The sequence below is a fragment of the Lissotriton vulgaris genome, chromosome 12 (genome assembly GCF_964263255.1).
Source record: "Lissotriton vulgaris chromosome 12, aLisVul1.2, whole genome shotgun sequence".
NCBI classification, from domain to species: Eukaryota; Metazoa; Chordata; class Amphibia; order Caudata; family Salamandridae; genus Lissotriton; species Lissotriton vulgaris.
In genome coordinates this window covers 612618671-612645498 of record NC_141700.1, presented here as the reverse complement: position 1 = coordinate 612645498, position 26828 = coordinate 612618671, and the positions used below count along the sequence as shown (strand labels likewise).

The 26828-nt window shown below is 49.5% G+C and overlaps 1 protein-coding gene and 1 long non-coding RNA gene across 3 annotated transcripts in view; one reads left to right on the top strand and one right to left on the bottom strand.

The window, feature by feature from the left end:
* Window positions 1-1807: 1807 nt before the first annotated feature.
* On the bottom strand, window positions 1808-24611 carry LOC147677847 (uncharacterized). The gene is made up of 2 exons (XR_015302462.1): window positions 24261-24611; window positions 1808-2644 (listed from the first exon to the last, which is right to left on the bottom strand). It is a non-coding gene; the product is annotated as an uncharacterized LOC147677847 (long non-coding RNA).
* The window catches only part of ZFHX3 (zinc finger homeobox 3), a 381379-nt gene continuing 377664 nt past the window's right edge, over window positions 23114-26828 (top strand). For both annotated transcript variants that reach the window (XM_086945559.1, XM_086945558.1), the window contains exon 1: window positions 23114-23820. The gene's annotated coding sequence lies outside the window, so the exon portion shown is untranslated. The remainder of the gene's footprint in view (window positions 23821-26828) is intronic.

Here is a 26828-nt window from a genome sequence, read left to right as displayed (position 1 = left end):
ATGCTCCAAGGCAGGAACCTCATCTTTCTTCAATGTTACTCAGAGGTTTCCTCTACCACGGGTGTTGTTGTCCTTGACCAGGGCGAAAGCCTACTAGGTGTTTCTCCAACAGATTGTGCTTTTCCTCAAATGTCAGCAACATTTTCTCCAGGAGTTTGGCTAGAGATTTTGTAATTAAAATTGGTTGAAATGTGGTCATGTGAGCGTATGCTGGTGTGCCTTTTTGCATTGTTGAAAGATTTTTGATACACGATAGGAAACACTCGGTCGATTAACTTATTGAGTTATCTGAATGTGGAGCTGTAATAAAAAAATTTAGTTCAGGTAATTTACCAAGTGAATTAAAATAATTGAAGTTGACCAGTTGAAGACAACTATATAGGAATGTCTGCATCGTGTCTGTAAAGAAAGTCTGAAAGTTATTTGTAGCCGTTTGTATTCTTCCATAATGTGCTGTTTTGTTATCAAATAAACCGATACTGCATGCATCTAGAAATATGTTAAAGGTGTTCAGGGAATGGTCAGTCTCCTTCAGGCAATAACGGTTTACAGGTTCAGAACATTCACATCATTCCCCAAAATGCCAGGGTTGATGGAAGTAATTGTTATTGCATTTATATAGTGCTAACTACACTTGACAAGGTGTGGAAGCGCTTTTCGGCGAGTAGCACGCTACTCTGGAACCCAAAAAGGATTAGTGGTGAGTTAGTGAGGGAAATATGAAACTTATTTGAGCGGTGGACATGTGAATCTGTTATTTGAGTTGAAAAGGATAGTGGAAAGTTAGAAGAGGGAGGGGTTTGCATTTACATAGCCCTTGGTACCCCTGATGAGGCTTCAGAGCTCTTTTTGAGAAGTACCACGCTACTCCGGAATCCAAATAGCACTAGTATAGGGAAATATTAAATTAATTTGAGCTGTGGACGTGTGAGTCTGTTAGTTGGATTGAAATGGACAGTGGATGAATATAAGAGGGAAGGGTTTAAAAGGTGTTTATTTGGAGATCATAGGAGCAGGAGCAGGTTTTGGATGAGTAGAGGGGGGTAAAGTCAGAGGGAAGAGTTAGAAAAGCTTTTTTTGGGAAATCTGAATAGTAAAAGAGGTTTGAGATGATGCAAGGGAAAGGTAGAGGGTTATTTTGGGGATCTTGGTAGTTAGAGAGTGGAGGTAGAGGATATATTGCGAGAGGTATAAGTTGAGAAATAAGGGAGTGCATTGGAGAGAGTAGTAGATTGAGGTTTGGGATGAGGCAGAGAATCGAGGTAGAGGATATATTGAGAGAGATATGGGGAGAGATATGGGTAGTGCATTGGAGAGGCTGAATTAGGAGTAAAGTAATATAAAGATACATAGGCACATGTATGTATAAGTAAGGTGATATATTTAGATCTAAGTTGTATTCAATAAACTCAGACTTTCAAGTGTTGCTGCACTTTAAGCTATTTTATTATTTTATTTGGTATTATTTATATATATATATATATATATATATATATATATATATATATATATATATACATATATATACATATATATATATATATATATATATATATATATATATATATAATATATATATATATATATAATATATATATATATATATATATATATATAGAGTGCCTGGATGATTTCAATGGAAGCGTAACCGGAATCGAAATCCTATTTTCAATATATATATATATATATATATATATATATATATATATATATATATATATATATATATATATATATATATATATATTCGTCTCAGCAGCGGATAGCAGCTCCCGCCCCGCTGCAAGAAATCTCTCGGACACGGACCAACAGTTAGTGCTTTTTTATTTTGTTAACGCAGATTTATGCTGCATGACGTTTCGGCTCCGTGGAGCCTTGCTCACATGACATATATATTTACACATTTCCCCTAATAGTGAGGCAATTGTAGATAGTTATTATAAAAATATTACATGTTTATGCAGTGACCTGTATAAATGTTAAACATAGAAAAATATACCCATAAGCAATAGGTACATGTGTTAAGCAGAACTAATGAAAATCTATATATATTCATAAATAAGATTCTTATAGACATTTAAACAAAGGAATACACATATCTACGTACACATATATAATCCAAATAACTGTTTATATACACAGGGATATGTTGTATATTTATGTTTGAGTATGGTGGTTATGTGGGGAAGGGCCAACTCTTGCGTAGTCTTCTGAAGATAAGGTAGTTATCCGTGGATCTTATGTTTGAGGGTAAAGAGTTCCTTAGTTTGGCTGTTTGAACACAAAAGGATGTGCCACCTATGTTTTTTGTCTTGTATGGTGGGATTTTGAGGCGATTTACCAATCTAGAGCGGAAGTTCCTTTGTTGAATGTATTTGGTGAATTTATTCCAGATGAAGAGCAGCCCTGTTCTATGTTTTGCTTTGTGGGTGATGAAAAGCAGCTTGAATGTCGACCTTCTGACAACTGGTAACCAATGTAGGGCCTTCGAGGCAGGTGAAATGTGGGCTTGTGGCTTTAAATGTAAGAGTAGTCCGGCTGCAGAGTTCTGAATCCGTTGTAGTCAATTATTAGTTGTTACAGATGACCTGTGGTAGAGGCTATTGGCGTAATCGACTTTTGACAGAACAAGAGAGATAGTAGCCTGGAAAAAAAAAAGAAAAAAAGAGATAGTAGCCTGGACCATTGGTGGAAATCCTGGGTGGGAAAAATGCATTGCAGACTTCCTCTGAGCCCCCCATGACATCACAAGTTTGTCCCCTTTTCCCACCCTTAGCCAATCCACAGCCTCCTATTTGCTGCTGAGGGCATAGGAGAAGGACAAAGAGTGGAAACGACAGAAAGTAAACTCAACTGATAGAAGAATGTTACACTGAACACATGAATAAAATAGTACTTGTAAAGCACCCAGCGCCCTAACTGATGTATCGTGGCACTAGGCATTCTGTTTGTGTGTCTACCTCGACCTTCTTGACCTCCGAGACCAGGAGTCAGTACCTACCAAAGGAATCAAAGAGTAAGTCAGAGTAAGCAGGTACTACCCCTGTCTGCCCCTTGTTGAGTCTGTGGTTCAGAATGCTATGTCAACATATACTCCAGAGAGCAATGGGGCAAGTGTCTCTGGCACTTTCATGTGTGGGCTGTTGTTCTGCACTGAGGGCGAGGAGGTCCAATATTCCCTGGCATGCCAATCTCCATTCACACTCCAGAGCAGGAGATTGGTGCCAGGGAGCCACTGCCTTCAGTGTCTCACCTCTAGTGGGGCAGAGGAGAGAAGATTCCAGGTCTGTTCCCCCTTTGAAACAATTTGATTATAACATCAAGGTACATTGCGACAAAGGCAGTGAGCTGCAAGTGAAATGAGGATTTAGTGTCCTCATTGGGATATGTTCATGTTTAATTTGTATAGCACACACTGCATAACTTAATTGCTTCTAGGAGCTTTATGGTGGGGATATGAGGGTAGACTGCAGAAGCTATGTGAGGGGGACAACGGGAGCTATCTAGGAAAAACAGCAGGACCCATATGAGGGGAGAGAGCAGAAGCCATGTGAGGGCAAGACAGCAGGAGCCATGTGAAGGGAGACAGCAGGACCTATGTGAGGGGGGACTGAGAGAAGAAAAAATGGTAAAAAATGTAAATTGATACTTGTATATCGCACTACTCACCCGCAAGGGTCTCAAGGCGCTTGTACGAATACCGCTGTGGAACCCATCCTGGCTTTCCCTGTGAGGCGTCCACTCCTGGGCACCCCCAAGGTGGAGGCCAGGCATCCTTAGCGTTGTGGGGGCCGTTGTGGAGATTAAGCAAGCTATTGCCCAGAGTTGCAGAGTGGGACTCCATGATTGGAATAGGCACCGAGGCGAGAATTATCAGGTCCGGCATGAGCCATGTGAGGGTAGACAGAGGGACCCACGTGAGGGGAAGACATCACGAGCCATGTGAGGGGAGACAGCAGGAACCATGTGAGAGTAGATAGATTGAACTATGTGAGGAGGGACAGCTGGAGTAATGTGGAAGAAGACTACAGAAGCCATGTGCAGGAAGACAGCAAGAGCTATGTGCGGGGAAGACTGCAGAAGGCATGTGAGGGGGGGAATACAGCAGGGGCTGTGTCATCAGAGACAGCTGGAACCATGTGAGGGGAAGACAGTAAGAGCCATGTGGGAGGAGATAGAGTGCCCATGTGGGAGAAGTCAGCAGGAGCCATGTAAGGGAGACAGTGGGAACCAGGCAATGGAAGAGAGTGGGACCTATGTGATGGAAGACAGATGACTAAATGAATGCAAAGATAACAAAGGCCAAGTCAGAGAAGAGAGCAGGAGCCATGTAAGGGGAAGGCAGCAAGAGCGATGTGGAGGGGGCTATTCGAGAAGACAGAAGGAGCCATGTGAGAGGAAACAGCAGGAGCCATGGGAAGGGTGACAGCAGGAGCTATGTGAGGGGGGCCTGTTGGAGAAGACCGCAGGAGCCACATGGAGGATACAGCAGGATCCATGTGAGGGGAGACGTCTAGTTAAGTGAGAGGGGACCGCAGGAACATATGAAGGGAGACAGCAGGAGCAATGTAGGAGAAGACAGCAGGAGCCATGCAATGGGAGACAGCTGGAGCTATGTGAGGAGAGACAGCAAGAGCTATGGGAGGGGGAACTGTGGTATAAGACAGCAGGAGCCATGTGAGGGGTGACAGCAGGAGCTTTGTGAAGGGAGGCTGTGGGAGAAGACAGCAGGAGGCATGTGAGGGGAGACCGGGACTCGTGCGAGGGGAAGACAGCAGGAGCCACGTGCGGGGAGACAGCGGGAGCCATGTGCGGGGAGACAGCAGGATCCATGTGAGGGGAGACAACAAGAGCTATGTGAGGGGGGACTATGGGAGTCATTTAGGAGAAGACAGCAGGAACCACGTGAGGGGAGACAGCAGGAGCCATGCAACAGGAGACAGCAGGAGCTATGTGAGGATAGACAGCAGGAGTCATGTGACAGGAGACAAAAGGAGCAATATGGGAGGAGACAGCAGGAGCCATGCAATGGGAGACAGCAGGGGCTATGTGAGGGGAGACATTAGGTGTCACGTGACGGGAGACGGCAGGAGCTATGTGAGGGGAGACATCAGGAGTCATGTGACGGGAGACAGCAGAAGCTATGTGAGGGGAGATTGGGGATAAGAGAGCAAGAGCCATGTGAGGGGCAACAGCAGGAGTCACGTGACGGGAGACAGCAGGAGCTATGTGAGGGGAGATTGGGATAAGAGAGCAGGAGCCATGTGAGAGGAGACAGCAGGAGCTATGGGAGAGGGGACAAAGAGAGCCATCTAGAAGACAGCAGGAACCATATGAGGGGAGACAGTGGGAGAAGACAGCAGGCCTGTCTTTTAGTGCACAACCCTGCAACCTTAGAGCAGGCATGCACAGTTTTTTGGTTTTATTCAGGATAGTGACCACATCCATTAAAATAATTTTGGGAGGACCACTAATTCCTGTTTTATATTTCACACATTCCACATTCACACATCTACACTCACGAGGGCCCTTACATGCACCACACCCAACGGCTAAGAAAAAAGATCTCCGCCAAGAAAGCCCCATCACGGGCGCCGATCGGGTATTGCACCGCCGACCAGATAAGGAGCAGATCCAGTGATGAAGCAAGACACCTAGCTGGCTGGGTGTGTGAGGGTCTTTATCTGAAAAGAGAAGGGATTTTCTCTGACCTTTATTAGCACTCTTGTGCTCTTGTCACACACGGTGACCTGTAGGACTCATTAGGAACAGCATACCTCTTCTTGTTTTAGAAGACAGCAGGAGCCATGTTAGAGGAAGACAGCAGGAGCCATGTGAGGGCAGATAGCAGGAGCCAAGTGAGTGGAGAATGCAGGAGCTATGTGAGGTGGCTATGGGAGAACACAGCAGGAGCCATGTGAGGCTACACAGTGGGACCCATGTGAGGGGAAGACAGGAGGAGCCATGTGAGGCGAGACAACAGGAGCTGTGTGAGAGGAGACAGCATCAGCTAAATGAGGAGGGACAACTAGAGCCATCTAGAAGACCGATGGAATCATGTGAGGGGAGACAGTGGGAAACATGTGGGAGAAGACAGCAGGAGCCATGTGAGGGGAGACAGCAGGAGTCATGGAGGGGAGACCGTGTGATCTGTGAGAGGGGGCTGTGAGAGAAGACAGAAGTCATCTGAGGAGAGACAGCAGGAGCCATTTAAGGAGAGACACCAGGAGGTATGTGAGGGGAGCTGTGGGAAAACACAGCAGGAGCCATGTGAGAGGAGACAGCAGGAGCCATGTGAAAGGAGATAGCTGGAGAGATGAGATGGGGCAGCTGGAGCCATCTAGGAGAAGACAGCAGGAACCATGTGAGAGGAGACAGCGGAAGCCATGTATTGTATTGTAATTGCATTTATATAGAGCTTACTACCCTTGACGAGGCGTCAAAGCGCTTTTTCGGCATGCAGCACACTACTCTGGATCCCATAAAGGATTAGTGGTGAATTAGTATAGTGAAATATGAAAGTCATTTGAGTGGTGGATATGTTAGTCAGTTATTTGCGGGGAGACTGTACAAAAAACAATGGTCCTGGGCCTTATTCTGTAGATGAAGCAAATCACAACCTACAATAGATTCATTATATTATTTCTGGAGCCGGTAACCTATTGGCTCATTGTAATTAATACAAAATACAAAACGATATGTTAAAGTGCAACAACCAAGGGATATTTGATTAACAGCAGTTTATTTCATCATAACGTTTGCGACATTGTCTATCATTGCTGCAATAATTAGTTTAAAAAAAGATGGTGGGGAAGGGGAGGTTGCTCCAAGGAACGTGCAAAAGGAGGAAGTGCTCAAGTGTGGAGTGGTGAAAGAAATTCAAACCGTGTCAAACAAGGAATGGTTTCCATAGTTCATTTCAATTAGACTCATTAAAACTTCCATCTTTTTTCTACCTAGCCACATTCATATAGTATATTAGCAATTTGTATTTGATTATTCGTTACACAATGTAAATTTTGTGTTGCACGTTATGAACAGGGGTACGTGGTCCAGGTGGGATGGGGATGGGTATGGGCGTAGACGGTTCGACCCGACTTGGGGAGCAGGGGTTGGTTGTGGGCCTTGGCCTGCGGGTCTTCTCAGGATGGTTGTGGGGCAACCTGGGAACAGATGTGGTATCCGTGTCCCACACCCGCTGATCCTGCGTGGGATGTGGGGGTACCTCCAGAAGAGTTGGAGAAAGAGTCCTCATCCAATTAATGGAATGGTAGAGTACTGGTTAAGTTTCAATGCATCAAATGCTGGAGCTGCAATTCCGACTACCCTGCCCAGGATAATGGCAGCTCCGCTTCTGAAGGTACCCTCACATCCCACGCAGGATCAGGGCAATGCAGGAATGATAAACAATGTCGCAAACGTCATGATGAAATAAACTGCTGTTAATCAAATATCCCTTGGCTGTTGCACTTTAATATACCGTTTTGTATTTTGTATTAATTACTATGAGCCAATAGGTTACCGGCTCCAGAAACAATATAATGAATCTATTGTAGGTTATGATTTGCTTCATCTACAGAATAAGGCCCAGGACCATTGTTTTTTGTATCATATACAACCCAGGCCCATGACCACTGGGTCACCCCATTTTCGATAATGGCTGATTTGCGGGGAAACAGCAGGTGCCATGTGAGGGTAAGACTGCAAAAGCCATGCGAGGGGAAGACAGCAGGAGCCATGTGAAGGGTGACAGCAGGAACTATGTGAGGGCAAACAGCGGGAGCCATGTCAGGGAAGCTAGCCGGACCCATTTGAGGGAAGACAGAAGGGCCGACTAAATGAATGTGAAGACAGCAACGAGTGAGTGAGTGAGGGGAAGACAGCTTAAGCAGTCTTAAAAGGTGAGACAGGAGGAGTCTTGTGACAGAAGGCAGTGAAAGGGCAGTGAAAGGGCAGTGAGGAGAACCAGGGAAAACAGCAGTTTAGAGAGAGAACCTGCCTCCCTGAGAAGAGGATGTTTGGTTTCTGTTAACTCCCTGGACAGATGCTCCTGGTATGTTTGCACTTATGGAATCCATATGTTGACACCGTGAGAAATGAAAGTTTTGAGGCAGTGCACGTCTAACTAACCCTCTTCATAATGTGTTGGGGGAAGGGAGGGGCTGGGTGAGAGCAACGGGGAACATGCATCGAACATCGAAGGAGGTTTGGGGTGGCCGGGTCCCCTCCCGCCCCCGCCCCCTCGTGTTCCCTGTGCCCCTCCCATCCCCGTTCGCAGAAAGCCCTGTATGAGGCCTGGAGCACCGTCTGCTCCTCGTTAGAGTGTGACTTTCCACCCCAGAACCAGCGGCACCTTCTGCAGCAGGCGCCATGTGTGCTGCACATGTATCATGTGCTTAAGGAGATGTATGGACACACGCATACGTCCTCCCCGGAATCACTGTACACGTTTAAACACAAAAGCACAGCCGCATTCGACTGCACCATGAATGTAAACACAAGGAGGGAACCCAGCAGTCACAGCAAGTCTGTGTGAGGTGGGGCATGAGGCACCAGAGGCCAGTCCTCGAGAGGGTCACACTCCTCTCTCCTCCCTCAACAATGAGGTTAAATGTAACACGGGTGTATGAGGCACCAGAGGCCAGTCCTCGAGAGGGTCACACGCCTCTGTCCTCCCTCAACAACGAGGATAAATGTAACACGGATGAACGAGGCATCAGCGGAAGTGTTCTCGTGCTCATTTTGTTCTCCGATCATAACATGGAATGTGTGCTTTGCACTGTAGTAATACATGTGTGAATGTGTGCGCAGTATTACATTTCTATAACGTGTGTGCTATTGGGACACATTTATTTTCAATGCATTGGTAAAATATATACACGTATATATACATATATATGTGTGTGTGTGTATATATATATATATGTGTGTGTGTGTGTGTGTGTGTGTGTGTGTGTATATATATATATATATATGTGTGTGTGTGTGTGTGTGTGTGTATATATATATATATATATGTGTGTGTGTGTGTGTGTATATATATATATATATAAATATATATATATATATATACACACACACCACACACACCATTTTTAAATAATTGCAAAATGCCAAGCCAAGGTGGAAGCCACATATGAATTAATGTTCACTGTAATAGTGTAACATGTAGGTGTGCGTGTGTATGCACACACTTACACACTATTCTTTAAATAGTTGTGAAGAGACATGGCATAAAGCAGGTATGCAGATGTAGAGTGTATAATATTCTACTGATTACCGTGCCCCACTTGAGGTTTCACATCTCCTGCCTCATGCCCCGCACCACACTCTAGAATGGGAACACTGCAGTGCTGTTGAGTTTGATGGTTGGGTTACCTACTGATGTTTACATTCATAATGCAATTGTATGTAGATCTGCATGCATTACTTATGTGTTTATTTAGATGTATCCAGTGACACCCAATGGGGTGGGCATATACATGTGTACATAGATCTTTTATAGCATATATACAGTGTGTAAAAAAAATATTTATATATATATATATATATATTTACACACATTTCAAACCGAACCCTTCGTCATATATATATATATATATATATATATATATATATATATATATATATATATATATATATATATATATATATATATATATATATATATATATATACTGCTCACAGCATCCACAGGTCCTCACCCTGTATAATGATCGCAGCACTCGTGGGGGTGGCGCACCTTTGTGTAACAATTGACGAAGGCCGATGCCGAAACGCGTCTTACTATGCAGTAAGGTTTGCAAATAAAATTGATTTGAGGAACCACCCCCACGACTGCTGCGATCATTATACAGGGTGAGGACCTGTGGATGCTGTGAGCAGTATATTATTAACGGGTACACCCCCGTTACGTGAGCACCCGCTCAGGAGTGCGGCAGGCTGGTGTTGTGGAAGCTGCTATATATATATATATATATATATATATATATATATATATATATATATATAAAAAAACCTTTCAGGCATAGAGTGACGGATACATTATGCAAAAGTGAAGAAGAGAACTCTGGGTAGTTCTCAAGTGTAGGTGGAAAGCTTTCCACCTAAACTCAAGAACTACCCAGAGTTCTCTTCTTCATTTTTGCATAATGTATGCGTCACTCTATGCCTGAAAGGGTTTTGTTTTTATATATATATATATATACTCGGAGGGTCCGATTTGAAATGTTATGTTACGCACATTCATGTGCATACACTATGTATTTGTTTATTTTATATATTGATTTTGTGTACTATAATTTATTCTTGAATTATATAACACATGGCACACCCATCTGACTGCAAATATATTTATGGAGATATGTTTATGTATAACTTATATGTAACATGCGTCCAAGTTAGATAAAATATGCATTATTTGGTCGCAAGTACCTACGACAATCAAACGCATTACCCTGATGTAAACTGTAATGTAAATATGCTACCTGCAGAGGCTTCTTCACTCGTCTTTTTTGGTGCAGCACACTTAGAAGATGGCAGATGTATGTATATGTTTGCATATAAACATTTCAAATGCAGATGTATGTAGATTCCTATGTGAGCACGTGGCCGCGCCTCCCGCTGTGCACACACCTGGTCGGTCTCCACACGCAGAACAACGGGTGTGGAGTCGGGTGAGAGAGGCGCCAGACCGATGGATACCCTGTGTGACCCCAGGAAAGAAGAGGGGGGTGTAAAATCATAAGGTTGTGGCTCTAGCGCGTGTGTATTTAGATCAGCACCTATATATCCCATACGTGCGTGTATGGCAAGAAAAATGCAATTTTCATGAGTCCGATTGCGAGGCGATTTCCCCGAGAATTAATATCAAGTACCTAACTATATATGAATGCGTTTATATGTGTATTATATGGACGTGAATATCATTTAACGCAGTCTGTGTGTATACACTAATATAGAAATAGCACACGAGACTAGAACCAAGATATTCTACCAAACAATAATAATATGTGTGTACACACAGTGATATCTATTTGTATGTGTGTGTGTGTGTGTATATATATATAAACAAACACATATATACACATATATATTGTACTATCAGAAATGTTTATAATAATGAATTTCAACATAGCGTAGCATAGTTTATATGAATGGAAAAAACGCTTGCATAATTACCTAAAATCATTGAAATTGCGCATATATACAGACACAGACAAATTGAAAATATGAAAACACATAATTATCGTCTGCAATTATGTATACATGCATTTATCATGTAGAAGTGTCATTTATGTCAGCTTTAATCATTTGTAATGACAAGCTAGCCTTTGTCGCAGCATATAAAGCGTATGTCAATATAATGTATGTTAGTGCATAGCAATACTCGTCTATATATAAAGTCCCTATAGCAAGACCCTAAGCATTACAGATTGGCATAATACACATGTCGTATTCCGATCCAGAGAGCCGAGGTTCTCTGCAGCCGGAGGAGGGTCCTGGCGCCCACTGCTGCTGGGTGTCGCAGGACGGGTGTACCTTTTAAGCCAAGTCCGCCCAAGAAATCTGCCAGAGGTGGCAGGCGCCCCAATATAATATAAGTCAAAAGCAGAGCGTCTCGCCGATGACCAGAGGCCCCCCCCAACACCGGGGAGGGTTAGAGTCTTACAATGTGAAGGGCGAAAAAGGGGGGGGGGGTGTCACCGCCTGGCTGTGGCTCACAATGTAAAGGGGTCACGGTGTCGAAGAGGCCACGGCGCTCCCACCCTGCCGACCAGGGGCTCAGAGTGTGGGGGAAGGAGAGGTCGTCCAGCTTCGGTCATGGCCTTGCGGTTTAAGGGTGTCGCCTGAGGTGACTGGGTGACACCGACCCTCACATGACGCACATTTTACTAACTCAGGTTTTTTTTTTAAGCCGTCGTTGTTCTCTGGGTATTAGCCCGGTTGGTTCACTTCAAATCGACCAAGACTACAACTCCCAGAATGCACTGATTCGATACATGGGAGCCGTGGATGAAAATATGGCACCCTACTGCTGGCATTGATTCATCTGGTAACGCTAGGCAGCCTGGGCGCGGCAAGAATGGCAGGGGCCGGAGGTGTGGCACCCTGGTCCTAGTGTACAGACCGGCACCTCACCAGGCCTGGCTGTGTAGGAGGAGAGAGCGCCTGGTTATGGGGGCCTGAATTGCTAGTGTGGGGCATCAGAAGGCCTCAGGGTAGGGAGGACAGGGCGTTCCAAGCCGGGCTCCCTCCAAGGATGGGACCAGGGTCGGCCCAGTCTATAGGGCAATCGGGCAGCCCCGACTGGCTGGCCTGACAGGTCAGAGGTGTTGTCTATTGGTGGGCCTGTGAATGGTCTAGTGGCCCAATCATTATTGTTGATTTGCCTGATATGACCACAAACTGTTTGCAGAAAGCCCAGATCCATGCAGGCTTCCGTACCTTGTAAACACCTGTGCCTTGTCTTTACAAGTTCAAAACGGCTCGTGTGCAAAGGTGAGCTATTGTTTTAGCTGTCTGACTCGCCAATGCAGGACCACTGCTATTGTGATGCCAAGGCCTATTTTCTGTCGCAGTCCGACCCTAGATGGGGAGGGATGGAGAAGAACGTCCCAGTCAGGCATGTCAGCGTGAAAGCCTAGGAATTCTCATCCACGGCCAGGGTCATAGATTAGGGCTCCCCTTCCAGGCTCGGGCTCTGGGAGGATAGGAAACCAGACAGGATAGGGCCCCTCAATCACGGTTATCAATGTGACAGGTTAAGAATCCTCAGACAAAGCTAGGGATAAAAGAAAGTAAGCACCCCAGTGCCAGGCTCACACTGCGAGAGAATTGGATTAGTAACCTAAGGGTGAGAGGATAGGGCACTCCACGCAGGGCTCTCGGTGTGAGGGACTCGGAAGCCTCAGGGTGAGAGGGGATAGGGCACCCCTCTCAGGGCTCTCGGTGTGAGGGGCTTGGAAGCCTCAGGGTGAGAGGGGATAGAGCACTCCACTCAGGGCTCTCGTGTGAGGGGCTTGGAAGCCTCAGGGGGAGAGGGGATAGGGCACTCCACTCAGGGCTCTCGGTGTGATGGACTCGGAAGCCTCAGGGTGAGAGGGGATAGGGCACTCCACGCAGGGCTCTCGGTGTGAGGGGCTTGGAAGCCTCAGGGTGAGAGGGGATAGTGCACCCCTCTCAGGGCTCTCGGTGTGAGGGGCTTGGAAGCCTCAGGGTGAGAGTGGACAGGGCACCCCTCTCAGGGCTCTCGTGTGAGGGGCTTGGAAGCCTCAGGGGGAGAGGGGATAGGGCACCCCTCTCAGGGCTCTCGGTGTGAGGGGCTTGGAAGCCTCAGGGTGAGAGGGGATAGGGCACTCCACGCAGGGCTCCCGGTGTGAGGGGCTTGGAAGCCTCAGGGTGAGAGTGGACAGGGCACTCCACTCAGGGCTCTCGTGTGAGGGGCTTGGAAGCCTCAGGGGGAGAGGGGATAGGGCACTCCACTCAGGGCTCTCGGTGTGATGGACTCGGAAGCCTCAGGGTGAGAGGGGATAGGGCACTCCACGCAGGGCTCTCGGTGTGGGGGGCTTGGAAGCCTCAGGGTGAGAGGGGATAGTGCACCCCTCTCAGGGCTCTCGGTGTGAGGGGCTTGGAAGCCTCAGGGTGAGAGTGGACAGGGCACCCCTCTCAGGGCTCTCGTGTGAGGGGCTTGGAAGCCTCAGGGGGAGAGGGGATAGGGCACTCCACTCAGGGCTCTCGTGTGAGGGGCTTGGAAGCCTCAGGGTGAGAGGGGATAGGGCACCCCTCTCAGGGCTCTCGTGTGAGGGGCTTGGAAGCCTCAGGGGGAGAGGGGATAGGGCACTCCACTCAGGGCTCTCAGTGTGAGGGGCTTGGAAGCCTCAGGGGGAGAGGGGATAGGGCACTCCACTCAGGGCTCTCGGTGTGATGGACTCGGAAGCCTCAGGGTGAGAGGGGATAGGGCACTCCACGCAGGGCTCTCGGTGTGAGGGGCTTGGAAGCCTCAGGGTGAGAGGGGATAGAGCACTCCACTCAGGGCTCTCGTGTGAGGGGCTTGGAAGCCTCAGGGGGAGAGGGGATAGGGCACTCCACTCAGGGCTCTCGGTGTGATGAACTCGGAAGCCTCAGGGTGAGAGGGGATAGGGCACTCCACGCAGGGCTCTCGGTGTGAGGGGCTTGGAAGCCTCAGGGTGAGAGTGGACAGCGCACTCCACGCAGGGCTCTCGTGTGAGGGGCTTGGAAGCCTCAGGGTGAGAGTGGACAGGGCACTCCACGCAGGGCTCTCGGTGTGAGGGGCTTGGAAGCCTCAGGGTGAGAGGGGATAGAGCACTCCACTCAGGGCTCTCGTGTGAGGGGCTTGGAAGCCTCAGGGGGAGAGGGGATAGGGCACTCCACTCAGGGCTCTCGGTGTGATGGACTCGGAAGCCTCAGGGTGAGAGGGGATAGGGCACTCCACGCAGGGCTCTCGGTGTGAGGGGCTTGGAAGCCTCAGGGTGAGAGGGGATAGGGCACCCCTCTCAGGGCTCTCGGTGTGAGGGGCTTGGAAGCCTCAGGGTGAGAGGGGATAGAGCACTCCACTCAGGGCTCTCGTGTGAGGGGCTTGGAAGCCTCAGGGGGAGAGGGGATAGGGCACTCCACTCAGGGCTCTCGGTGTGATGGACTCGGAAGCCTCAGGGTGAGAGGGGATAGGGCACTCCACGCAGGGCTCTCGGTGTGAGGGGCTTGGAAGCCTCAGGGTGAGAGGGGATAGTGCACCCCTCTCAGGGCTCTCGGTGTGAGGGGCTTGGAAGCTTTAGGGTGAGAGTGGACAGGGCACCCCTCTCAGGGCTCTCGTGTGAGGGGCTTGGAAGCCTCAGGGGGAGAGGGGATAGAGCACTCCACTCAAGGCTCTCGTGTGAGGGGCTTGGAAGCCTCAGGGGGAGAGGGGATAGGGCACTCCACTCAGGGCTCTCGGTGTGATGGACTCGGAAGCCTCAGGGTGAGAGGGGATAGGGCACTCCACGCAGGGCTCTCGGTGTGAGGGGCTTGGAAGCCTCAGGGTGAGAGGGGATAGAGCACTCCACTCAGGGCTCTCGTGTGAGGGGCTTGGAAGCCTCAGGGTGAGAGGGGATAGGGCACCCCTCTCAGGGCTCTCGGTGTGAGGGGATTGGAAGCCTCAGGGGGAGAGGGGATAGGGCACCCCTCTCAGGGCTCTCGGTGTGAGGGGCTTGGAAGCCTCAGGGTGAGAGGGGATAGGGCACTCCACTCAGGGCTCTCGTGTGAGGGGCTTGGAAGCCTCAGGGTGAGAGGGGATAGGGCACCCCTCTCAGGGCTCTCGGTGTGAGGGGATTGGAAGCCTCAGGGGGAGAGGGGATAGGGCACCCCTCTCAGGGCTCTCGGTGTGAGGGGCTTGGAAGCCTCAGGGCGAGAGTGGATAGGGCACCCCTCTCAGGGCTCTCGGTGTGAGGGGCTTGGAAGCCTCAGGGCGAGAGGGGATAGGGCACCCCTCTCAGGGCTCTCGTGTGAGGGGCTTGGAAGCCTCAGGGGGAGAGGGGATAGGGCACCCCTCTCAGGGCTCTCGGTATGAGGGACTTGGAAGTCTCAGGGGGAGAGGGGATAGGGCACCCCTCTCAGGGCTCTCGGTGTGAGGGGATTGGAAGCCTCAGGGGGAGAGGGGATAGGGCACCCCTCTCAGGGCTCTCGTGTGAGGGGCTTGGAAGCCTCAGGGGGAGAGGGGATAGGGCACCCCTCTCAGGGCTCTCGGTGTGAGGGGATAGGAAGCCTCAGGGGGAGAGGGGATAGGGCACCCCTCTCAGGGCTCTCGGTGTGAGGGGCTTGGAAGCCTCAGGGTGAGAGTGGACAGGGCACTCCACGCAGGGCTCTCGTATGAGGGGCTTGGAAGCCTCAGGGTGAGAGTGGACAGGGCACTCCACGCAGGGCGCTCGTGTGAGGGGCTTGGAAGCCTCAGGGTGAAGAGTGGACAGGGCACTCCACGCAGGGCTCTCGTGTGAGGGGCTTGAAAGCCTCAGGGTGAAGAGTGGACAGGGCACTCCACGCAGGGCTCTCGGTGTGAGGGGCTTGGAAGCCTCAGGGTGAGAGTGGACAGGGCACTCCACGCAGGGCTCTCGTGTGAGGGGCTTGGAAGCCTCAGGGTGAGAGTGGACAGCGCACTCCACGCAGGGCTCTCGTGTGAGGGGCTTGGAAGCCTCAGGGTGAGAGTGGACAGGGCACTCCACGCAGGGCTCTCGTGTGAGGGGCTTGGAAGCCTCAGGGTGAAGAGTGGACAGGGCACTCCACGCAGGGCTCTCGGTGTGAGGGGCTTGGAAGCCTCAGGGTGAGAGTGGACAGGGCACTCCACGCAGGGCTCTCGTGTGAGGGGCTTGGAAGCCTCAGGGTGAGAGTGGACAGCGCACTCCACGCAGGGCTCTCGTGTGAGGGGCTTGGAAGCCTCAGGGTGAGAGTGGACAGGGCACTCCACGCAGGGCTCTCGAGTGAGGGGCTCGGGAGCCTCAGGATGAGAGAGAATAGGGCACTCCACGCAGGGCTCTCGTGTGAGGGGCTTGGAAGCCTCAGGGTGAGAGTGGACAGCGCACTCCACGCAGGGCTCTCGTGTGAGGGGCTTGGAAGCCTCAGGGTGAGAGTGGACAGGGCACTCCACGCAGGGCTCTCGAGTGAGGGGCTCGGGAGCCTCAGGATGAGAGAGAATAGGGCACGCTTCTCAGGGCCGGTAGTGTGAGGGAGAGAAGAGAAAAAGTCTTTATTGTAAAATGTGAGGGGTTTGGAAGCCCCAGACACGCCTCCTGGTGAGAGGGGATGGGACACTCTAAGTAGGGCTCTCAGTGTGAGAGGTTTGGTCACCCCGGCAGCGACCATGGGCTTGGGACTCAGGGACTAAGCGCCCCACCACCAACCAGCCATTGGCGCCTCCTGGAGGCAATGGTGTAAACAAATGCACAGCCGGCCAGCGTGCGAGGAGGTGTCGGCTGTTACTCCGGTTATGCCATGGGCTCTAACGTGTCATTCTTAGCCTGAAGGCGGCGTCACATTTTAGGGACCCAACCAGCGCTGTCCACAACCACGCAGCAACAGGAGCGTGAAAACCTTTGCAATCAGCAGGCGTATTTAAATGCCACAATGAAATAAAAATGGGATTTAAAGAAAAGCCACCGCTTCTCTTTGCTGCGGGGGGGGGGGGGGGGGGGGGGCAGGGTATCTGCAGCCTCGCCGAGAGTTACATTTTGGGACTTCGAGCAGCCACTCTTGCAGCAACCATTGTGCCCCTAGAATAGCATTAACCCCCGGGCGCGCACAATGGGCAGGGCGCCGGGCACACACGCCTCTTTTCCCTGCAGTAACCTTTCGCTTTTTGTGTTTTTTTTTTTCATTTTATTTTTAGCACACGACAAAAAGGGGAGGGTTCGGGAATCACTGGCTTCTGAGCCTTGTCACCGAGGCTGGGCTCTGACCCCTGCCCTGTGTGCAGGGGCAGACAGCAAACACGAAAAGAAGAAAAATAAACTTCCCAGAACTGCTCCTCTTCTCCAAAGCTTTCGTGGGGTTTGCAAACCCGCTGAGCATAGGAAGATCGCGGAGGTGTTTGGGTGGGACTTGCGCCTCCCCACTTCCACACAAAATGTGGGGAATGGTCTGAAAACGCTTCTGTCGGTGGGGATAACAGCTGGTGGATCCCCAAAAACAGAGGAACGCCACATTGCTGGGGAAGGGAGGGGGGCGGTTCAGCCGCTGCACAGTGGTCAGGGGAGCCGAAGTGTAGAGGTGTCAGGGCAGCGCCCCGTCTGAAAACCAACTTTGGCGCCATTTACTAAGAAAAGAGCAAATGCATCTGCCCGGAATAGGGCGGAAATGTTTAATTAGTGTTGGTGGCACACTTTGGAATTCCGATGATGTCAATGTAATTAATAGGACATTGCTGGCAGGTGGGATTCTTTAGTCGTCGGCGGGTGCCTTAAAAGGTGGCAATTTCAATGTTTTTAGTTTTTTTCTGGGTTCTTTCGTTCGTTCCGCTCCCCTTTTTCCCCTTTAATATTCTTTTGTCTCGTTCTTTTTTTACTATTTGACTTTTTTCTTTCTTCTACTTTTATCTTTTTGGATATTTCGACTTTGTTTTGGCATATTTGTTGTTCGTTTTTCTCAAGCCCATATTCATATTGTATTTATTTTAGTGTTTCACCTATTATCGTTTTGATGTTGTTGCTTTTTCTTCCTTTACATTTTTTCTTCGTCTATTTACTTCTTTCTCTTTTCTTTTTGCCCACTCACCTTTTTCTTTTTTATTCCTGTTTTCCCTTCTTTTGGTCTGTATTATTCCTTTAGATTATGTATTTACTTGTTTCTCTCTTACGCCCCTGCCTCTTTAATTTTGGTAGAGGTCGCCAGCTTCCTTTCTCACAACTTAATGTGTTCAGTTTTTCTCCTATTGTTTTTTTGCCCCTCTCCATTTTTCATGTGTACTTCTCTATCCTGTTCCGTTTTTATCCAGGTACTTTTCTTTTTCTTCCATTATTTCTTTGCCGTTTTTTTTCTCCGTGTAGTTTGCTGCTGATATCAGTTTTCTCCATGTCATTTTCCGTTCGCTTCCCCCGTCTTTTTCCGTTTTCCCCACTAGGTTCCTGTCTTTTTCCGTTTTTTTATATTTTAGGTGTCTATTTTCGTTCTCGTGTGTCATTTCCTATTTCTTTCCTGTTTCTCCACTGTGGTTCCCGAGGCTTCCTTCTATATGTGGCGTTACGGCTGCTTTCAATTTACTCTTTGCAGTCATCTTTTTTTCCCATTTTCTCCATACAGCGTCCCTTCTCTTTCACTTTTCTCAGTGCATGTTCCTCTACCCCTTTTAACTATATGTGGTTCCTTACCGTTTTCTTTTAGCTTGCAGATTACAGATTACAGATTCCAGTCGCTGTCCCATTTTAAAATACACACTCGTGCCATGTTTTATTTTCTAGTTATAGGTGTTTTCTGATCTCCCTTGTCTAATTCTACTGTCCTTTTTCTTTTGTTTGTCTCCTGGTAGTTTCCTTCTGCCTGTTTCCATGTCCACAATGTTTTTTTCTGTCTATTTCTTTTTCTATGGGTTGGTGTGATGAACATTTTCACTCGTGTAATTTCTCGTCTCTTTCATTTGCACCCACAGGTTCCATATTCTTTACGTCTTGAAATGTAATGTCTATTTCATTTGCTTCTGTTGATTCTTTTCTCCTTGTAGATTTGCCTCGTTCCGGTTTTTCACGCAAATTCTTTCCGTTTTTTTCTCTCCACGTAGGTCCTAGATGCAAAGGGTCTGTCCTATTTCCTTTTGTCTCCACATGCCTCCCCGTTTCATATTTTCTTCGTGGACAGGTTCGTCTCTTGATTATTGCACCATGTATTTTTTTGCCGATCTTGTTCTCCTCTCCCCCCGTTGTCTGTCTGTGACTTCCTGTGTCTTTCCTGTCCGTGAAGGTATCCAGCTTCTCCTATTAACGCATTTCTTCCTTGCATCTGCGCTCTGCCTCCTTCTGCCCCATGTGGACGTCTCCTCGGGCTGGGCTGCCCCCTTCCCTGCTCTCCGACCATGGGGAGGGCGGGACAGGGTCAGAGGTCCCGGCGGCTGACCCTTTACTCTGGGAGCGTTTGCATTTTTCAGCTCTCCCGGTGTTGCTGGGGCCGTCCCGTCGCCTCTGAGAATGGAATCTTTCTGAGGAGTTGGTGGCACAGAGGGGGCCCGGCTGCCCCCCTCTCGCCCTTGGCAACCCCTTCACTTGTCCACGTCTATAGGTGCGTGACCAACACACCTGCGGCCCTCCAGCCTGGAGGATAAAATGGCCGTCTTCGTAAACTCACGGCCACATTCTAGGCTAGTTGTGGGGCGCTGACGCCCTGGGGTTGTGTCTTTGGGGTGCACCAGCCGTGCTCGCCGCGGATTCTCCATTTCCCAGACTTGCTTGCACATTCCACCGTCCGTGCACATTCCTTCAGTGGTCGGATCGCCCACTTCTGCGGCCGCCGAGGGGCCCTCCCGCTATCCAAAGCTGGTGGCAGTTTCTTCCGTCCGAAACCCTGCAAACACACAGCCAACGATGTACAGATAAGCACGTGTGCATGTCAACATGGTTGCAACAGTCTGTGGGTGCGGATGTGTGCACGTACCTGTGCACACAGCCGAACAGGGTCCGCTTCTAGGCATACGGTGCTATGGGCGTTTACTGTAACAGTATGTATGTATGTGTGTGTGATTGTATATGTGTATATGTGTATATATATATGTGTATATATATATATATATATATATATATATATATTATATATGTGCATATATATACACACACACACATATATACACACAAATATATATATACACACACACATACATACACACACACACAAATATATATATATATATATATACCACACCCACATATACCAATAGACGCATTCAAAGTAAGTTACACCACCTTCCCCGTGTCTCTGTATCTTAATGTCTGTCTCTACGACAGTTTCTTTCCACATGTGTTCCCCCGCTCTGTATTCCTGAGTCGGCCTTGGCTGTGCTGTCCCTCTCTCCCGTGGCTGTCTCGCTCTTCCTCCTACCCCTGTGTGTGAGGGTCTCTCGCCGGTACTCAGGCGGCAGTCTAGATGCAGCACCAGCATGGACCTAACTTTCAGGCACTGCTTGCTCTCGTTTCCTGCCTCCTTCGTCCTTGTAACGCTGCATCCTTGTGCAGAGTAAACCTACATTTTATACTAGAAGCACTCTGCCACACTACTGTGTCAGACACAGGCTGATGCCACGTTCCCACTGCCCTACATCATCTAAACGTCTTAGTGTCCTGTTGTGTCCTACAACCATCACTGTCAAACTATTACTTGTGCTTTGTGTTCCCCGCATCCTTCCCTCAGTCCTGCTACATCCTGTAAACATCACATATGTTGCTGTACTCTAAAAGCATCCCACGGTCCACACTCGGTGGGATGTTGTACCCTTCAACCACTTCCTCGTGTACAGTATCACAATCCTATCATAATGCTGAACTGCAGTCACCCCATTGCCATGCTGAGTCTTATTTCATACCCTGCTGTCCGCTGCTTCCTTCACTCACCCCATTGTCCTTCTGTCTATTAAAGAACAATATTGTGTGCTGCTGTATGCCAGGGGCGTCCCTGTCCAGCTTTATCTTAGAGACATTACATATTGCGCTGCTGAATCCTACAACCATTCTATTCTACTGTTGTATTAAAGTATTCTCTTTTGCTTCCGTATCCTACTGTCTTGCTGTGTGTTAATAACATGTCTTTGCCCTGCTGTCTCCCAGGACCGTCCCATTGCCTCCATCTATCTTATAAATGCTATGTTGCCTCGCTGTATCATACAAGCATTGGGGTGTCCCGCTGTTTCTCACAGATATCTGACAGTGCCCTACAACCATCCTATGTATCATAAAAACATCCTCCCAATAGTACAGCAGTCACAATACATCCTTCACATGTTCCCACTGTCCGGCTGTAGTATGTCCACAGTGTACTGTGGTCCACAACCATCTTTTACGCGGCAGTAGTTGGTGAACTATCACAGAATATCATTAACCGCTACCTTCTACTGCTCTCTCGTGTAACCATCTCATTGTCTTGCCATATCTTATAAACCGTATATATCCCAGCCGTATCCTGCAACCATTCAGTTGTCCTGCTGCTAACATACATATTCATTTAACATAAGCCACTCACATTTTCATCCGTCTTGTAAACATGCCATTGCCCTGCCATCACTTGTAAGCATATATTAGGGGTTTACACCCTACTAGTATTGCATGGTCCTTCCCCTGTATTCTACTAGTTGCCCAGTCTACTAGTGCATCATGCACACCTTCTATGGAAGCCACTTAAATAATGCTACCCTACTTTATCCAACAAGTATAACATAATTTACTGTTCTACTGCATAAGCAGGTGCCTTCTGGCCACCCTACAGCCGTCCTTTGGCCTGTTGCACCCAATAAAAATAAGTTCAAATTGTGTGTCGCTATAGGTGTTGCATTACTTCACCGCATCCTGTCGACATCCTGGTGTCCATCTGTAGCTACTGGAATTCTACAGCACTGCGTACAACTCTCATTGTCTACTTCAACGCCATATTGTCTTCTTCTAAACTATAGCCATTGCTGTATTGATGCATCCAAAGGGTGTCCTATGGTCTTACTTTAACGCACATTCCTGCAGTACAGAGCCTGTATCCGTCTGTTTTGCCATTCCCTGTAGACATCCTATTGTGCTACTCTATCACTGAGACCAGATCCTGTGGAGCTGTGGATCACAACAGATTCCTGGCTTGGAACAGTCTTACTATACCCTATATAAGAATCCTAGTGCCTTCCTGTACCCAACAAACACCCACTGTACTATCTACCATTCTGTCATGCTGGACCCTGCAAGCGTGCAGAGCTCTGGCTGTATTATTGTAATTTAACTGTACTTGTAGGCACGCTGTTCTTTTACTTTACCTTATTGGCATGCTATGGTCTGATTGTTTACACAATAATTCCTAACTCAGCCTATAGGCACTGCAGTATCTAATCCTACCCAATAGGTATGCATCAGCCTTAATGTAGCCTATAGGCATGGGGAGATCCAAGCAATGGCCTTGTAAGCATGCTATTGTCTTAGAGTGACCCTATAGTCGTGCAGTGTTCTAGGGTCCCTATAGACATGCAGTCCCTATGCATGCTGTTGCCCATGCAGCTCTATAGTTATTTTCCATGTCCCTATTGATATCTGCACCACTCCCTCTTCTGATTTCATTTAAACATCCAAAGCTGCATTTGCAAGAAAAAAAAAAAAAGAAAGAACTGAAGCTCCCCCCCCCCCGCCTCCCCCTCTCCTGGGCTCACATTCCTGCTCTTCTCCTCTCTCTCCTGTGTGTATATAGTTTTTTTTTTAATAATTTCTTTTTTTTTCTTGTATGAGATCTAAACTTTCTCCCCCCTCCTCCCCTTCCACCCCCTCCCTGCCCGATCTCCCCCCGCCCCCTCCCCCCACAGCACTGATGCAGAAGGTGGTAATTAGCCCTTCCCCGGTGCCCGGTAATGAAGCACATGCGCACTGCATTAATCACAGCCATTTTTTGCAGGAAACTAATTAGCAGAATAAAGATCCAAAGAGTTTCCTGGCTGCGCTGCTCGGGGTCTGTGCAGCAGCAGCAGCAGCCGGAGCTCTGCGCCCAGCGCCGGGATCCGAAAGCGCCGTTGGCCGGAGGCACCCTGTACCTTGGATCGGGAGCACGGGGGCCACCCTGCACCGGGGATCGGGAGCGTCCTGCGCCGGGGTCCTGGAGCGCCCCGCACCGCGGATCGGCAGCGCCTAGCACCGTGGATCGGGAGCACACTGTATCAGGGATCGGGAGCACACTGTATCAGGGCTCGGGAGTGACCCGCACTGGAGGATCTGAGCACCGTGGACTGGGGATCCGGAGGAACCTGCGCCCGGGATCGGGAGCACCTTGCGCCGGGGGGACCGCCACCGAGAGCACCCAGAAGACTCGCCGCACCCCTCCCGGGACCGCCACCCCCCGGCCCCGGTGCACGCCCCCTGCCGACCGGTGCCGGGGGCGGGAGAGGCGGCAGGGAGGAAGGGAGGGCTGGCGCCGTCGCCGCCATGGAGCGGGGCCGCCGCTGCCGGGCTGGGCTGCCCGCCGCCCCGCCGCGCTCCCCGCCCAGCGCCGCCTGACGCCCTTCGCTGCCGCCTGCATGGGAGCCCGGCCTGCTCCGCCTGCCACCCTCCGCCCGGGACCGGGGCTACGCGCCGGGGATCGCTGTTGCCCGGGACCGGGGCTCTGCTGCGGGGCTCCCGCCACGTAAGTCAACTTTCACTGCCGCCTCTGTGGCCTCGAAGGCTGCTCTCCTGGGGTCCAGCGCCCCCTCTCCCCTGGCTTCTGTGCTGCTCCCGGCTGGCCCCTGTCCGCCCCGCTCCCTTCCCCGGCCCCTCTCCTCACCTTTACTTGCCCCTTTCTCTCTTCCTCTGCTCTTTGGCACTCTTGTTTTTTTCTTGTTCCTCAGTTCCGTCTCCTTCCTCTGCTTATTTTCTCCGTTCTCTACATGCCCCCTTTGCTCTCGTTCACATCTTCCTCTTCTCCCAACTCTTCCCTTTCTTTTAATCGTTTCTCTGCTCTCTCCACCTCGTTGTTTCTCCTCAGCTCACTCTCTTAAAGTCCTTCCTCCTATTCCCTTCTTTGACTCGGATTCTTTCTCTTTCATACAGTTTTTCTTCGTAACATTTCCCCCTGCTGCCACTTACCTCTTTCTCTGCTCTCCCACAGCCTTCGGTTCTTTTTCCATTTATTCTTCCGTGTCCCATCCTTTACTTTCTGCCTCCTGGCTTTATCTCCTGTTTCTGCTTTATCCATCCTCTGCTCGCCTTCATCTAGTTTGTGTCTCGTCTTGTTTCCCTGGATCCACTCCTGCTTCCTCTGCTGTCTGCCTATCCGTTGCTTTCTCTCCATCCTCTGCTGATTCCTGTGCCTCCTTTTCCTCCTCATGTCTCCTTTCTTTGCTCCATCCCTCTTCTGCTCATTTCATCATTCCTTTCGTTCTTCTCCTGCTTTTGTTCCAACCGCTCACTTCACTTTCACTTTGTCGCCTTTCTTTGCTCTCCTTTTTCTCATCTTTACTCCTTTACTCATGTTTTTTCTTTTACCCTTCTTTCCCCTCTCACTCTCTCTACTTCCTGGTCAGTCTTCTATTCCCCCCCCCCCCTTCCGACCATTTCAAGTCCTTCTTTCCCTCTGCTCATCCTTTTTTCCTTGGTGTTTTTGATTCAAGCCCCCCCCCCATTACTGTTATTTTTTGGGTGTTTATTAACCCCCTCCCCCACCCGACCTCCTCCTTTGTTTCCCATGCCCTCTTCTCACTTTCACCCCCCACTCACTTACCTCGTAACCCTTCACGATTCCCTCTTCATGTGTTCTTTTCTCTCCACCTGTGCCCCCTTTCATTTCCAGTACCCTTCCCCACTGCAGCCTGCTTCCCTTGCTGATTCTTAGATCCTTTCTCTGTACCGACCTCTGCTCCATGCTGCCTCAGTACTCCTTGCTGTTCCCTTTCTCGTTCCCTCCCTTCCCCTCCCCTGGCATTTGTTCCTGATCTGCTTTCGCTTCATTGTGCCTCTACCTTCGCTGTCCACCTCCACAGCCTTCTGTGATCCCCGTGCTTCCTTCGCTGCCCACCTCTTCTCCCCGCGTCCCCATCGCTTGCTGTTGTCCTCTTTCTGGCCTCCGGTTTTCTCACTTTTCCGGGACGGGTTTTTGCCCTCTTGGTCCCTTTCCCGGGGGAGACCCTGCCCTTGCTACTTCGTTAGCTCCTCGGGGCAAGGGTCAGAAGGGAGGAGTGTGCCCCCCCCCCCACCCCCCCCAGGCTTTCATCTACCACTTCAGGGAATATTATGTAGTGCTCTCAACAATATGGCTGGAAACTCTTAACCCATGAGGAGGCGGCACCCCAAGGTGCAGTTGATGTAAATGCTTCACCTTTAGGGTTAAGCCCCCCTGGGCTTGAGGGTGCTGAACAATAGAGAGTACCCCCCCCCCCCCAAACACCCACACGTGGCCCCTCCTCCGGGCCACTTGCTGCTCCGGAATCCCCATTGGCCCTCATTTGCTCAGTATATTTACCAGGGGGGCAACTCTATGAGGAGTAATACTTAGGAGCAGCGGCTGGTTGTGCTGCAGGTGTATTGGCCTCGGGCCCCAACCACTGAGGGCCCCTTTGCAGAGCCATTATATATGTTTTTACTACGCGGCAGGGGTAACCGAGGCCCACTCCCATGCATCCATTCGGGCCCACTGGTCTCTACTGGTCACGCCACTGAACCTTTGGGCGTGTTGTTAGAAGGGCAATGCTGGACACTGGCATCAGGGAATGAATTGTGCGGCAGGGGGGGGGGGGCCTATGCGTACGTGGAGCAGTATCGGGGCTGGTCAGTTCTACCCCATCACGTTGCCGTGCCCCAAAGCACATTGTGGCTTCATTGCTACCCCTTCCCCCACAACCTCACCCCCCCCCCCCCACCCCCCACACACACACACACATCTACACAACCTTACCTCGGGAAGCACAACAGCCACGATCGCTGCAAAAGCCGTTTGGGTTTTATAAACTTGTTTTGTGCCCACCCCTTGCTCCCAACCCTTTCTCCGTAAGCTGTCTTATCTATAGATTGCCAGCACATTGAAATGATCTGTTCGACCTTCTTTTGGCCAGTTTTTTTAAATGTAAAACTCGTGTTGGTGTCGTATAATCTGTATACGTATGTCTCCGGGTTGTTTGCAAATGTACGTTTGTGGAAGAAATGGAAATAAAGAAACCTCTGCGATGTCATGCAGAGCGAACTGCCAAGGCAATAATGATGGTTTCCTACAAGTAAACAGATATTTCATTTCCCCCAAAATTAATAGCTTTTAACTGCTGACATTTTATTTGATTTGTCGTATTTTTATACATTTTTCCAAATTCGAAAACTGTATTCCATGATGAGAAGGTGGTTTAAAGGGACTTCCATCACACGTGGGACCCTGATAAGGCGAGCAGAGGGTGTAGCTGGAAGGGACGTATAAGGGAGGGGGCATTTAATGTCGCTTTCGAGGGGCGAAGCATCACCCTTTACACACACTCCGGGTATGCCTTGTTTTTGTTGAACTGTTTACATTGTTTAACTCTTGCCCCATTGTGGCTTATGCGGTTCTACCACTTTGAATCTGTGTCCGCTTCAAGGCACGGAAAGAAAGAGCATCTCCAAACAATGCCATGCACGTCCAGTGGGTGTCCCTGGGGCACTGAACGGTGTGCTCATGCCCAGAGCTCCGATGGG